General features: G+C 49.2%; 1 long non-coding RNA gene across 1 annotated transcript; it reads left to right on the plus strand.

Moving 5' to 3' along the window:
- On the plus strand, positions 7,041-11,368 carry LOC106505355. The gene is made up of 2 exons (XR_002336769.1): positions 7,041-7,364; positions 9,206-11,368. It is a non-coding gene; the product is annotated as an uncharacterized LOC106505355 (long non-coding RNA).

The following is a 14,007-nucleotide window of genomic DNA, read 5'->3' on the forward strand; positions in this document are numbered from 1 at the left end:
CAGTGGGTTAAGGATCCGACGTTGCTGTGATCTGTGGTGTAGTTTGCAGATGCGGCCCAGAGCCCATGTTGCTGTGGCTGTGGTGTAGGCTGGTGGCTACAGCTCCGATTTGACCCCCGGCCTGGGAATCTCCATATGCCTCGGATGCAGCCCTAAAAAGACCAAAAAAAAACAAACAAAAAAACAAACAAAAAAAAAAAGGCAAAAAACCACTGATTCAAAATGAAACATAAATCCCCAAATGGACAATTTCCAGTTTCTCTTCTAATAATGATTGTACCAGTCACTCCATCAAACCCTTCTCAAGGCATGCATGTGTTAAACCACCAGCAATGACATGCTCAGGGCTGCCTGATTTCCCCAGTCGCATTCCTGGCCCCAAAACCCTCCCCGGCCGAGGCAGAGGAGGGAACAAGCAAGCAGTCTGCAGTGGCAGAGCCAAGCTGTCCCTTCTGTCTTCTGTAATATCAGCGTCCATCCATTTTGCTTAGCTCTGCCTGTAAACTACAATTTCCTCGGGCCTCGTGAAACCTGAGGGTACTCCCAGGAGGATGGATTCCTTTTTGGCAGGTCCAGCAGGCAATAAAACGAGATTACTCAGAGGTAAAGAATGTTCTTAGAAATTCCTTTTTACTATTGTTTTTTTGTTTTTTTTTTTAACTGATCATGCCAAAAACCACACCTTGTAATTCTGGGAAGTTCACTTTCCACGGCTCTGTAAGGAGTCTGTAGACCCCAAACTGCAGCTTCTACAGATGATCACAGGGCATTAAAGCTTGCAGAAAACTTTTTTTTTTTTTTGGCCACACTCGCAGCTATGGAGTTCCCGGGACAGGGATTGAGTCCAAGCCACAGAGGCAGCAACGCCAGATCCTTAACCCACTGCACTGGGCCAGGCATGGGATCAACCCCGAGCCTCTGCAGTGTCCTGAGCCGCTGTAGAGACAATGCTGGATCCTTAACCAGCTGAGCCACAGTGGGAATTCCCTGAAAATCTTTTTTAAAAACCCCAGGATTGTGCGTATGGTGACCCCGACGGGAAAAATGAAACAAATCAAGTGCTAAAGCTGAATTGCAAAGAGGCTCAAAACCAAGGGGGAACCCTGGGCTTAAAAGATAAGTCACAATTCTCAAGGGATTTACACGCATTAATTTAAAGCCATATGTATGTTTACTTATCATACACAAAAGAGAGATGGGTTGGAAGAAGCCATATCTCAAAAATCTCACAAAATTTTGTTTTATTTTATTTTATTTTTTATTATCATTTATTCTGGTCTTTTTTTGTCTTTTTAATTTAGGGCCACAGAGTATAAGGGATGACTCTAGAACCCAGAAGGATTTTTAGGGGAGTAAAATTAGTCTGTCCGATACTACAGTGAGGGTTGTATGTCATTAGACACCTGTCCAAGCCCATAGAATATACTAGACCAAGAGTGAACCCACGTGTAAAACATGGACCCTGGGTGCTGAGGACGTGACAAAGTGGGTCCATCACCTGTAGAGACAGACGTAGCTTCTCCTGCAGGTTGTTGATGGTGGGTGTAGTCATCAGGGTTCTCCAGAGAAACAAGACCAATAGAATATGGATGTACATGCACAGATGCCTTATAGGGACTGGGCTCACACGATTAGGGAAACGGACACATCCCAAGACAGCAGATGTTATGAGCTCCAGTCCAAAGGCCAGGAGGCTTGAGCCCAGGAGCAGCCAATGTCCCAGGTAAAAACCAGTCAGGCAGGAAGAATTCTCTCTTCCTTGGGGGAGGGTCAGCCTTTGTCTATGCGGGCCTTCAACTGATTGGGTGTGGCCCACCTGCTCATGGGAGGGTGATCTGCTTCACTCAGTCTATAAATTCCGGCATTGATCCCATCCAAAATGACCTCTCAGGCACAGCCAGAATAACGTTGCACCAAATATCTGGGCACCCATGACCCAGTCAAGTTGATACATAAAATGAGCCATCACACGGGGAATCTGTGCATTTGGGGTGTGGGGTGGGGGGAATACAGGGACTTTCTGTACCTTCCACACAGTTCTTTTGTGAACTCCAAAACAAATGATTAACAACTCAGAAGAACAGCACGCTTCTCGAAGAAGTTGCCTCCAGATATACCTACATAAAAGGTGAATGACTGTTACAGAAATGCATTTCGGTTAAGTGGAATTGATCAGCTAGATTCATCAGACCATTTGTTCAACGCTGCCCCCCACCACCATGCTAGGCATGGATTAACTCACACCCTACTGCCTGGTAATAATCAAAACTGGCGATTTAAATGTGTCTAATGGTGATTCTGCTAGCGGCATGGAAGAGGATTGTGGGTGCAGATAAAAGTAGAGAGAGGAATCTTCAGTCCAGAGAATTCTACCCCCTGTAGTACAGACAGCAGGAGAGGGGTCGCTTAATGTTAAACCAGAGCTCAATAAAAACCAAAGGTTGGAAAACTGTTGCCCAGGACTCAGAGGTGGCCACCTTATGTTTTGCAAATAAAGTTTTATTGGAACACAGCTACTCTTGTTTCTTTAGCTCTTGTCTGTGGCTGCTTTTGCAGTCCAATGGCAAATGCAACGGAGAGCATATGGATAAAAGCCTAACATATTTACCATCCGGCCCTTCGTAGAATAAGCCTGCCACTTCCTGATAAAGTTCATCAATGGTTGTTTTCTGAAGGGGAATTTTACCGTTTAATTTTATGAGGGTCACAAAACCAACCTCTTCTAAATAGACTCTGGCATCCTGAATCAGATCTTGGAGGAGAAAAGGAATATTAGCTTGAAACACGGCAAAATCTGAATACAGTCTGCAGCTGGGTTGAAAGTGACACAGCAAAGTTCATTTCAGGGTCTTCATGCATGTACCACAGTTGCATAAGAAGCTATCGCTGGGGAACGTCTCGGTACTAGCCATGCAACTTTTTAAAAAACTCTAAAATTATCCCAAGATAAAAAAAAAAGTGTATTTAAAGAAAAATTCTCGGCAAATGGATATGTAAAATAAGAATTCAGAATGTCAATTGAGTCTGTCTCCCGTCCCAGCAGTGATGTGGCCATGGGAGTCCTTCATTCATTTATTCAATAAACATTCAAGAACTTGCAAGCAAAAGACTTGCTTTTACACAAGTGTGGATAAGCATAATCCTAATAATAGTTCCCAGATTTTGGTAATTTCATCCAAGCTCAGCGTTGACATGGGTAACAAGTGCACTGTGAGCAGGAGAACAGGGGTCTGAACGTGAAGGTAACAACTAATGCAGAAGCCACACCATAATAAAGTCTTTCACTTTTAACCTTCCCAGAGGAAGGTTAAAAGAAAAAGAAGTCGTAAATGAATACTTCCTTATTTATGAGAGGAGGAGGTAAAGCCATCTTTGAACGTCTGCTCTGTGCACGGGCGGTGTGCTTCCTCTCTTGGTTGCTTTCCAGATCTGAGCACCATGAAAGCATCAACCCAGACTAAACCCAACTTGCCGAGGCTGAGGGACCAGGCTGGTAAACGCTGCTTGTGACAGCAGATCAGGGGACGTTGTTTAGACTCCTGAAAGATCGTGTCCCACTCGGACGGTGTTCTGGATGACAGGGAGGCCAGACCCTTCAAAAGGCAAATTCGGGGATGAAACCACGCCCCAGGCACGACCCGCGTCGTAACCCTCCAACCCAACCTTGAGCGGGTCAGACCCCCGCCAAAGAGAGCCGCAAAATGGCCAGTGGTGTCTGCGTGTGGAGACCCTTGGGGTTTCATTTCTTTGGTTTATCAATTGTACAGAGAAGGAAGAGTCTCCCACCCTTTTCTTCCTAGGGGATGGCCCCATGCTGTCCCCAGTGAATGTCAGGGCACGTCAGGTCACCTGCCCACAGGAGAGAACAGGTGTAATGAGCGGCTATTAAGAAGAGCCTCTACCCCGTCCTGTTCCTCTAAGGTTTAGACTGTACATGGTGGGTCAACACCGCAAAGCTGCAGGGAAATAACCACACATCCCCCCTCTGCCGTTCAGTCTTAGCTTCGTCCCCTGCAAAGTGAAGGGATCGGAATAATAACACGGATAGTTCCTTTCGGCTCCGAGATTTATAACATTGCGGCAAGACCGCAAGCCCGTGCGCTCTGGCTTCCAAATGCTCGCTTTGACCCCTGGGATGTGTCCTCTGCAAAGAGAGGCCGGCGTGGAGCGCTGGCATCCTGCGTGGATCATACGGGTCAGATAATTCTGATATTCAGAAAGGTCCTACTCCCAGCAAGCCCAGGGGTCCGGCCTTTGGAACCACTGTTTTAAGATCCGGCTGAGATCCAGCAAAGGCCGTTGTGGTCTGAAGGAGGAAACTTGAGTTTGGGGGGGAGAAAATCCTATTGTTTGGATGGTATTTCCTGTCATAAAGCTGGAGTCAGAGTTTTCACTCCGAAGCCGGAAACGAAGTGTTTCCTTATTGCCAGAGGCCTGAGATATGGGGTTAAAAGTCCCGGCACAGAAAGTAAGTCCGTGGCAAGTCGTGTTCCCCAGGAAAAGCTGGCCAAGAGTCCCACGTGGGACAAGGAGGGGGCACCCAGCTTCATGAGCATGTTCTAACCTAACCCCACATCGGCTCTCTGGAGAAGAGAAAGTTGGGCCTCCCATCAGAGGACACCGCCTCTCGGGCCAAGTCATTCACCCCAAGTCCTACAACTAAGAAGGACCTCGGACCCAGGGCGTCAGAACCCAAAGTCCACGACCAGCAACACTCCACCCGGAGCCCCAACGCCTGGGACTTCGATGTGCAGAATCAGTGTCAGAAAGGGGCCTGCCCAGCCAAGTGACAATTTTACTTTCCTTCTCAGAAACAAAACGTGGACCAAGGTGGATCCCGGGTTTGAGAAGCCCAAGGCCGATCCCTCCTCTGTCCTGGGGACCCCTCAGTGGGTCCATCGGCCACTGGCCCATCTCGGAACAGCCACCTCTGAGCTCTGGGGGTTTCCTCAGGTAACCTGACCTTGTGAGCAACTAGCACTCGGGCAAGTGGGTTAAAAATGCTACTCAGCTTCCCAGTTATAAGAAGAACTCCCAAGAGATTTCAAGTGGAGTACAACATATAATCAAAAAGTTTCGTCTTCACACAACAAAGACGAAACTACAATTTTTTCTATTAAATTATAGTTCTACTCATCAGCTCTTTCTGTGCCTCTTTATTTATTTATTTATTTATTTATTTAGCTTCTTTATGACTGCACCTGCAATATATGGAGGTTCTCAGGCTAGGGGTCAAATCAGAGCTGCAGCCACTGGCATACACCAAAGCCACGGCAACTGGGGATCCAAGCAGCATGTGTGACCTACACCACAGCTCACGGCCACGCTGGGTCCTTAACCCACTGAGCGAGCGAGCAAGGTCCGGGCTTGAACCCGCATCCTTGTGGGTACTAGATGGGATTGTTTTCACCGCCGAGCCACGAGGGGAACTCCTCTGTGCTTCTTATAATCTCTTTTTCTGAGTCTCTGATGATAATACTATATATTACTTACAAAACTGCTTTTCCTTTTCAGGAGTATATACTTCACCTAGTATGCCCACGTTGCAAAATTGTATTAAAGATCTCTTAAGAGCCTGATCGAATTAAATACACTGCTCCTTCGCTGAATGTCAAGATATGCTCAGATTGCATCCTGTGCCTTTGCCTATTCTAAGAAAGCACATGTTTGCTGGTGCCATGGACAATGGCTTGTCATTCAACACAAGTGTCCTTGTTTAGAAAGTTGGGGTATTTATATATTGTTGTTTTTGAAAGTTCCCAACATTTAGTTCCTCTAATACTTATTAAAGTTTTATCTATGTCTTAAGCTAGTTGTCACAAGTCAGAGACTTCTTTTATCCGACATTTCCAACCATGCAAACTTATCTTTAATGATAAGACGTATAAACTGATGGTGTTCAATCACTTTCACCTACGAAAACGATAACTTCATACAGTGCCACCTGATATAGCTGGTTGAATGAAAAGCAGAAAACTTTGCAATTATTTTCTCGAAGCTGAAGAATGAGAATAGCATATGTCAGAGTTACATTGTGTATTTCTTTCCAGCACTTTCTTCATGCATCTGCAGAGCTAAGAAAAGTACGCGCATACAGAGCGTCCGAGAGGTTCTCAGCCCAAGGAGCGAAAACCGCAATTGGGCTGAGAATCAGAAGTGGCAGGACTTCTGTGTCTAAGGAAGCGATCTGATGGTAGCAGTTCTGTAATACAGTCTGCGGTGAGTTCGCTGAAGACACGCTGTTCTGTTGTTGTCGGTTCCTGCTTGTTGAAATGCAGCTTCTGCAACGAGGACAGAAGGAAAGCGGAAATCTAAGAAAACCGTTTGGAAGGGGAAAAACCAAAGAAGCAAACAATAAGGGTTTGCAAATATTGAGGAAAAATAAGAACAGACCAGCTTAAAATGTGTGACCAGATGTTGGAGGGGAGCCTGGACGTGTGTGTGTGTGTGTGTGTGTGTGTGTGTGAGTGAGAGAGAGAGAGAGAGTGTGGGTAGGTGTGCCTGTGTGCACGTATGTACATGTGCGTGCAGGTGGGGAGCCTACGTGCATATATGTGAGCCTGTGTGCCTGTGTGTGAGTGTGGCTGGCCATAAATGTGTGCACGTGTGTATATGTGTGCATATATATGCTTGTCGGCTGCAGGCATGTGTATGTGTGAGTGTGTGAGCCTGGGTGTGAGTGTGGGGTGGGTGTGAGCGCATGTGTGCGTTTCTACGTTCACAGAAGATAAGCTGGAAAGTGCCCACTGAATCCAGCTGAACTGGCTTGAACTTGGACGAGCTGGAATTGAATCAAAGGCATCCCCAGAGCTTTGGGAGAGGAAATGAACCGAAACCTCTGTTTCCAGTTAGGGCGGAATTAACTCCATAATTGGGTCTGGCAGAGTGACTCTGCGAGCTAGGAATTTTGATAGATGGTGTTTTGTGAGCGAAGCGAGGCTGAAGTTTCGACATAAATAACACACTTGTTCCCAATTTCAGGGCAAGAGTTAAATTCTAATCCAAGGATGTCTTCAATGCCCTTTTTTCATTCTCTTCCTCTTGAGTTGAGAAATCACGTGCAGTCAAGTAACAAGGGAGGGATTTCTCAACTGATGCTCCCAAGGCAGAGATGAAAGAGAAAACCACGGATCGTGAGCAGAAGGGGTGGGGACCCGGCCCGAGGGGCCCGTGCAGAGCTCTCAGAGGGTTATCGTGTGTGGCCGCAGCTCCAGCCACACGGGGCTTCCCAAGCAGCCTCTGCAAGGGCCACTCGCAGACCCGCCCTGGCTGCAGCCCTCACGCCCTGGGATCCCGGTCCCTCTGGGGGCCCAGCAAGGCATCAGAATCAAAGGCATCACAGCACATCAGCTGTCCCTCTTGAGGTGGGTTCTGGTTCCTGAGAGGAGCCGGGGGGAGATCAGGCTTGTTTCTGGGAACGAACCCTTTACAGCAGGTCGAAGACCTACACTCGCAGGAAATCTTCGGGTTCAGACAGAAGGTCTGCAGTTAACAGGCTGGGAATCTCGGCTCTGCCCCCACATAAAAGTCAGTGGGGTAAAGGGTCACTTCTCCAGAGCTTTCCTCTTTATAACAGGGCGATAAATAGAAAGATTTTTATGGGGAAAAAAAAAAAAGATGAGGCATCGAGTGCACAGGTTGGCCCTGTGGATATAACCAGTGGCTTCCTGTGGCCCTCGCCGTCTTTCTGAACCTCTCAGAGGGAACCTGTTTTATCTGCTAGAAACCTTGCAGGCTCCTCATGGGGAGAGGAGGAAGCCAGCCAGGGCCAGGTAGAGGACTCCTCTGCGGGAGTGGGTAGGAAGAGGTCAGGAACCAAGAAGGAAGTGGACGGACCGTGGAGCCCCCGGCCCCCGGCCCTGGAGTTCCCTGGACGTCTCCACACCCCAAAGAGGAGAAATGAGAGGCTGCTGCCCACGCGATGGCAATTTCTCTTCTGCATTTTCTTGTCAACCGTGGGGGCTAAACGACATCTGGAGAGACTTCTGCTGAGCCAGACGACGGGACCAGAAGGTGCTCGGTCCAGTGGAGATGTTGAAAGGGGTGGACCTGCCTTGGCCACTGGGCCCTGTCTGTGCCGGTTTTGATCTGCAGAGCCTGCCCCGGGGACAAAGCACGGGAGCTGGGCTGCCCCTCGTCTCAGGAAGCCCTCCCTTCCCTGCCTCCCTGAACCCCTTTCTTCTCCTTCCCGCTGTCCTATCTCTGTAAGAAATGCAGACAAGAGAAAATGCCTATCTGTGTCTCCAGGTGACAGCCAGAGTGAATGCACAAGCATTTGTCACCAAGTGTGTCCACAGACGGCCGTAGACTCCACCATCGGAAGGGTAGACTCCATGCTGGAGGCCACCCCACCTTCCAATCCAAACGCAGCCTTGGGGCAGGGTCCCCGAGCCTCCAGTTTGTGATGCAAAGCTTTGGTTGTTTTTCTTTTTTTTTTTTTTTTTTAAAGACTCAAGCCCTACGGAAGCATTTCCGTTCAAGACGAAATTGTTTAATTGGACAGAGGAAAGAGTCTCGGGGGATTCAGAGGGAAGGAGGCTGAACTCTGTGCATTTTCTTTATCCGCTCTTATCTTAAACCCTGTGTCAGAGAGGGTAAACAGACGCTTCTATTTCTGTGCATCTGAGTTGGCAACACCAACGTGTTGTGCACATAAAGGTACATATTGGCTTTTTATGAGACGCTGGGTTAAACACCCTTCATCTTTCTGGATGCGCTCCTGTACGCGACAGATTCGGAAATCCTAAAAGCAAATCTTAGCAGAGCAAACACATTTTCCCTGTAGAAGTGCAGTCACAGAAGAGATTACATTCCCCTGGGACTGGCCCCCTACATTCAGCGGTAATATTAGAGCATCATTCTAACACACATGTATACATGTATAATTTCCAAATCCACTCACACCAGCTCCATTTTGATCGTGGGAATGCCTTGCCAACGGCAGGGGGAGAAATTACAAGTGGATCTGGTCTTTGTCCCTGGTGAAGGCTGGTGCGGCTAAACATCCAGTTTGGTGACTGACTCACATACCTTCTCATCGCTGCTTAGAAACGGTGACGGCAAAAGCCCAGAGACATCCCTCACCTGTTTGAGGGGCTCCGGCTCCGAAGCATACTTAGTGTTTACCCTTGAAAAGGTCAGGGCCTTAGAAAAAGAGGGAAATCTAATAACCATGCATAGTTTTGTTTTGTTTTGTTTTTTTCAGGTGATCAGTCCACCGGTTCGATAGCAACAACAGCCTGCTTCGTCCCAGAGTGGGCATGCAGTTTCGAGCTAACTGGTCGTGGCTAGAATAGCACTAAGATGCAGATTTGAGGGCACCCAGCTAGACTCTGGAATTGGGTTTGGATTTGACAGTAACCAACATATGAAATCTGGGGCACTGACCCTTCATTTCCTCATTTATAAACTGGGGATGATACTAGTACAACCTAAGGCACAGCCGTCTTGTGAAAATTGAATAAAACATGGAGCACGATGCCTGGGACGCACTTGGTGAATGTTAGCTGCTGTCATTTTTATTCTTTTTCATGAGAGGGATTATTTACTGGATTGGGAGTGAACACCGAAAGTGGCAATCCGATTGGAAAAAAATTGGACACATTTTACCCCAGAATAACTTGTGCATAGTCATGAAACAAAATACAGTCAGATTCGTTGGTGGGGTCTTGCGTTCCCATCCCTGCCTGCTGGGGGTCTGGCCAAGGTCCTGGCTGGGATCCGAGGAGTCTTCTTTCGTATCATGTCCTTGCCTCTTTTTCTCAGCCTCTCTGTGAGTGAGACCAGAGGGCGTCACAACAGCCCACGCCGGCCTGACACCGTCCCGACTCCAGGACCGACTCTGCGCTCTGGAACATGCTTCTCCTCTTCTGTGGCTGAGGAAAGATCATGTAGGCCCTATCTGAGTGCATTTTTGTGGTTCTTATCCTCAGAAACTCTCTCTTTTGATGCTCTCACCTTTCTTTTGACTGCCCGGCAAAAGTTCTGCCTAAATGAAGGCTGTGACCCATTTGTCCACAATGAGATAAATATTTATCCTGTCTGTAAATATTTCCTTTTTCTTTTCTTTCCCTTTTCCTTTTGCTTCTGCTCTTGGGTTCTGTTCATTGAAAGATTCGTATTTCATTTTTAAAAGTCAAATCTATGACCCTGTAGTTTTTTCCATGGATTCATACGTAGAAAACATCCTTCTGAGATGAGTTATATTTCTACTTACACATTCGTCGACATCTTTATATTTTTCTTTTCTATATTTAACGCTTTAACCCAGCCAGAATTTTTTTGTATATATTTTCTCTCAAGTGAGAATCTAGGCTGTGTTTGTTTGTTGCTTGGCTATGTTTTTGCAAATATTAGCTGATGTCCTAGCATTATCTATTAAATGAAAATGTCATTTCTCGCATGAGTTTAACACGCCTATTTTATCACATAATAAATGTTTTATCTAAGGGCAGGTCTCCCTGAAAACACCCCCCAGAAATGCCTGCCAACATTCAGAGATGAGGTGGCAAAAGGTGAGACCTTCCAAGACAGAAGACAAAGAGGCAGCCATGCCTGAGCAAATGATTTCCCATGGTTGCTTCCCTCCCTGGCTACACGGGCCCCTTGGCTAAGAGGTACGGAGCTCAGGAACCTTTTTGCTGGCTGGTTGGCTTCCCTGAGTAAACATTAAGCCCCACTGCAGCTCGCTGAACAGGTTCCTGCATATCGAAGTGTTTAGCAGGTGCACAATCCGGGCCAGAGCGAACATACTCAGCACGGCGGGTCCAGCTGCTAGACAAGCTGATTCTCAAGGTCACAGGAAGAATCTTGACAGCATCCTTCTGCGCCCTAGACCACACAGGGCTAAGAGCTGATGCGCTGCTCTCACCTGCCCGGGTGGATTCCAGAATCCCCTCATGCGTCCGCAGCAACAGGAGGGGAGAAACCAGGGGACTCTGCCCAAGAGCTCGATGAGACGAGTACATCCGATGACAGACGCTTACATGGTGGCTCCCGGGAAGGTCATTGCCACTGCACGTCTAGCAAAAGCTAGAGCGTAGTTCCCTGTGCTGTGCAGTAGGTCCGTGTTGATTATCTCTTTTCCATGTCGTCACGTGTATATACGTGAATCTCAAACTCCTAATTTACACCCCCTCGTCCCCTCTTTGGTAACCATATGTTTGTTTTCTAAGCCGATGAGTTTCTGTTTCGTAAAAAAAAAAAAAAAGTTCGTCTGTATTATTGTTTTAGATTCCACATATAAGTGATATCATATGATTTCTGTCTCTCTCTGTCTGACTTACTTCCCCTAGTATGATAATTTCATTATTCTGTAATTACCTATGTGGGAAAAGAATCTAAAAAAGAATGGACATGTGTGTATGTATCACTGAGTCACTTTGCTGTACACCTGAAACTAACACATGATTCCAAACCACCTATACACCAATATAAAATGTTTAAAAGACACAACCATTTACATGGAAGAAGGAAGAGCCTGGAACAGGCAGCTGCTCAGAGGGTCCCCCACCTGACCCCAGCTACACCTGCAGAGGCCTTGGTGACCAACAGGCAGATCTGGGTGACGACATGTCTCACGGTCACCAAGCTTCACGCCTGTTAATCCCTAGAGCATAACAGGTGAATTTGTGTGGGTTTTATTAACCGTGTCCTAGAAATTAGCTGAAACTTAAAACATTTTTTCAGGGCACCCTCTTCTCTTCGATACCTTCCCTTCTTGGACAACTCGATCCTGAGGCTCCCTTGTGGGTCAGAGCAGGGGGCTGGCCACCCTGGGTGGACAGAGCCACAGCGGAGCACAGGGCGAGGGGGCATCTGGAGAGGCTCCATCTCAAATTGTCCACAATGGCTGTGGTCGTCACAGCCAAAGTCCCCGGAATCCAGGGAAGACCCAGGAGCTTCTCCAGGGCAGAGGAGGCAAAGAAACTGAGGATTACAGGCAGCTCGAGCTTCTGAAGCGGACCCTTTGGTTTCAAACCACGTTGGGGGCAAAGGTGCTTGCTGGCGGGGGGCGGGGGATGGGGGGGACGGCGGACGGGGACTCCGGTGGCCAGGTATCCTGTTGAGTCTGGCTTTGCCAGCTAGCTCTGTGGGGTCATGGGAGAGAATGTGTGTGTGTGTGGAAGACACTCAAATTCAATCCCCGGCCTGGGAACCGAGATCCCGCATCAGCCACACACGCCACGGCCAAAAAAAAAGACATGCACTGAAACGGTCAAGGGTCCTGAGGTATCACGTAGGCAACCTGTTCTCTAAAGGTTCAGGGACACGATTCCTTTCGCTCTACCTTTGACTTTTGTGTAAGTAGTTTGTGCTTTGCTGGAAAACTCAGACTTCCTATAGCTGATTCCTTGATGCATGAAGGGAGGGTACAAACGTGGAATGAAAATAAGTCTCGGGGCCCCCGGCAGCCTGTGCCACCACGTGGGGTGCACCATCTCCACGCCTCCAGCTGAGGGGACGCAAGTCCAGGTCATGCCAGCCTGAGCTGCGGTGGCCCATGGGCTCCCAGTTGCCTGCGCGGGTGCAATGATGAACCCCCTGCAGTGTGCCAGCGTCCTAAATAAAGGCTGGTGAGACCCACAGGGGATGTCCTTGGACGGCCAACCCAGGAGGAAGGGAGCGGCTGACGCCAGAGCCGGTCAAGAAAGGTCTGCTTTTGGAGTCCAGTCAAGTGCACATCCACTGAGAGACGACCGGGGAATCTCAGGACGGGGATAATGGCAAGGCTAAAAATAACCCGAGCTGCCATTTACGCCATGTGCTAAATCCTCTGTGCCACCATCTCATGTGACCACCACACCCTCCTGCCAAGAGAGTATAATCAGTGCCCCCGCGGGAGGGGACACCCGAGGACCGGGGGTTAACCGAGGCAGTGCCTGTGACCCATCAGCTAGGCTCCCTGTGGCTGTCGTTTCACACACGGGAGAGTATGGAATCCATACGTTTTACAGCCGAAGCTAATAGAACATCATATATCCTTTACATCTCCATGGAAAATTAAAACAGAACCAGCGTGGCTACGGTCGCTCTGCTCTGTCATCATCACAGTCAACCTGGGAAAGGGACTAGTGCGTGCTGGCTCCCACAGCTGGGCCCCCAGGGCAACCACGCGGGGGGCTGGCCCGGGGTCACGGCCTGTGATCAGAGGGCTGGACACCCCACTGTCTCGTTCCAGAGCTGCTCTCTCAGCCCGCCCTCCGTGGAGTCGCAGGCCCCTGTGAAGGGGGGCGTCCACTTTGTCGGGGCAGAACTCACTAGAAAAAGGCCCCTTTTCAAGCAGCCAGCCTGAGTTTGGGAGCAGCATTCCGGGGTCCCTCCTTCATTGCCTGGCCTTCTAGTCAATCCTCTCCGCTCCTCCTGGAAGAAGACCCCTCCCCCTTTCCCCACCCCCACGGCCCCGCTGTGCTTTGAGTGACTCCCTGGAATCTTCGTATTCGAGAGCAGGTCAAGTCTTGTCTTGCAGCTGGGACCTGGCACCCACTACGCTCAGCACAAGGGGCCAGGGTCCCGCGCTGGACATCCTTGCTCTGGTCACATAGAGACGGCATCCAGCTGGACACAGATCCCCGGCATCCGGCAGGACCATCTCAGTGGCTGCCCCAAAGGGGCATGAGGGGGCACTCCCAGGGGTGTGGAGGCGGGCGCGGCACCCGGAGCCCCAGGGCTGACCTGTTGCTGTAACCAGCTGGGCCGGTGGGGTCTGAATGGGGTGTTGCTGCTGTGCCCCCTCCCTCCCCAGGAGTGAGAAATCCCCTCCAGGAACCTGAGCCGGCAGCTGGGGTCTGAGGAAGGGAGGGTCTGGGCACAGACCCCAGGGTGGCTGAGCTGCCCCTCCACAGGCACCCATGATGCTGCAAAGGGCAGGGGGCCCACCCAGGGCTCCCAGGAGCCCCCCTTTGGGTTTCTTCAAAGGACAAGCTCGGGTTTTCCCATCAGCATCCCAGAGGCTCTCCTGCCTTTTGGCCACGTCCTGGGTGAGAGTCCCTGCCCATCTCGACCTGG

Source organism: Sus scrofa, chromosome 11, assembly GCF_000003025.6.
Source record: "Sus scrofa isolate TJ Tabasco breed Duroc chromosome 11, Sscrofa11.1, whole genome shotgun sequence".
Lineage (NCBI taxonomy): Eukaryota > Metazoa > Chordata > Mammalia > Artiodactyla > Suidae > Sus > Sus scrofa.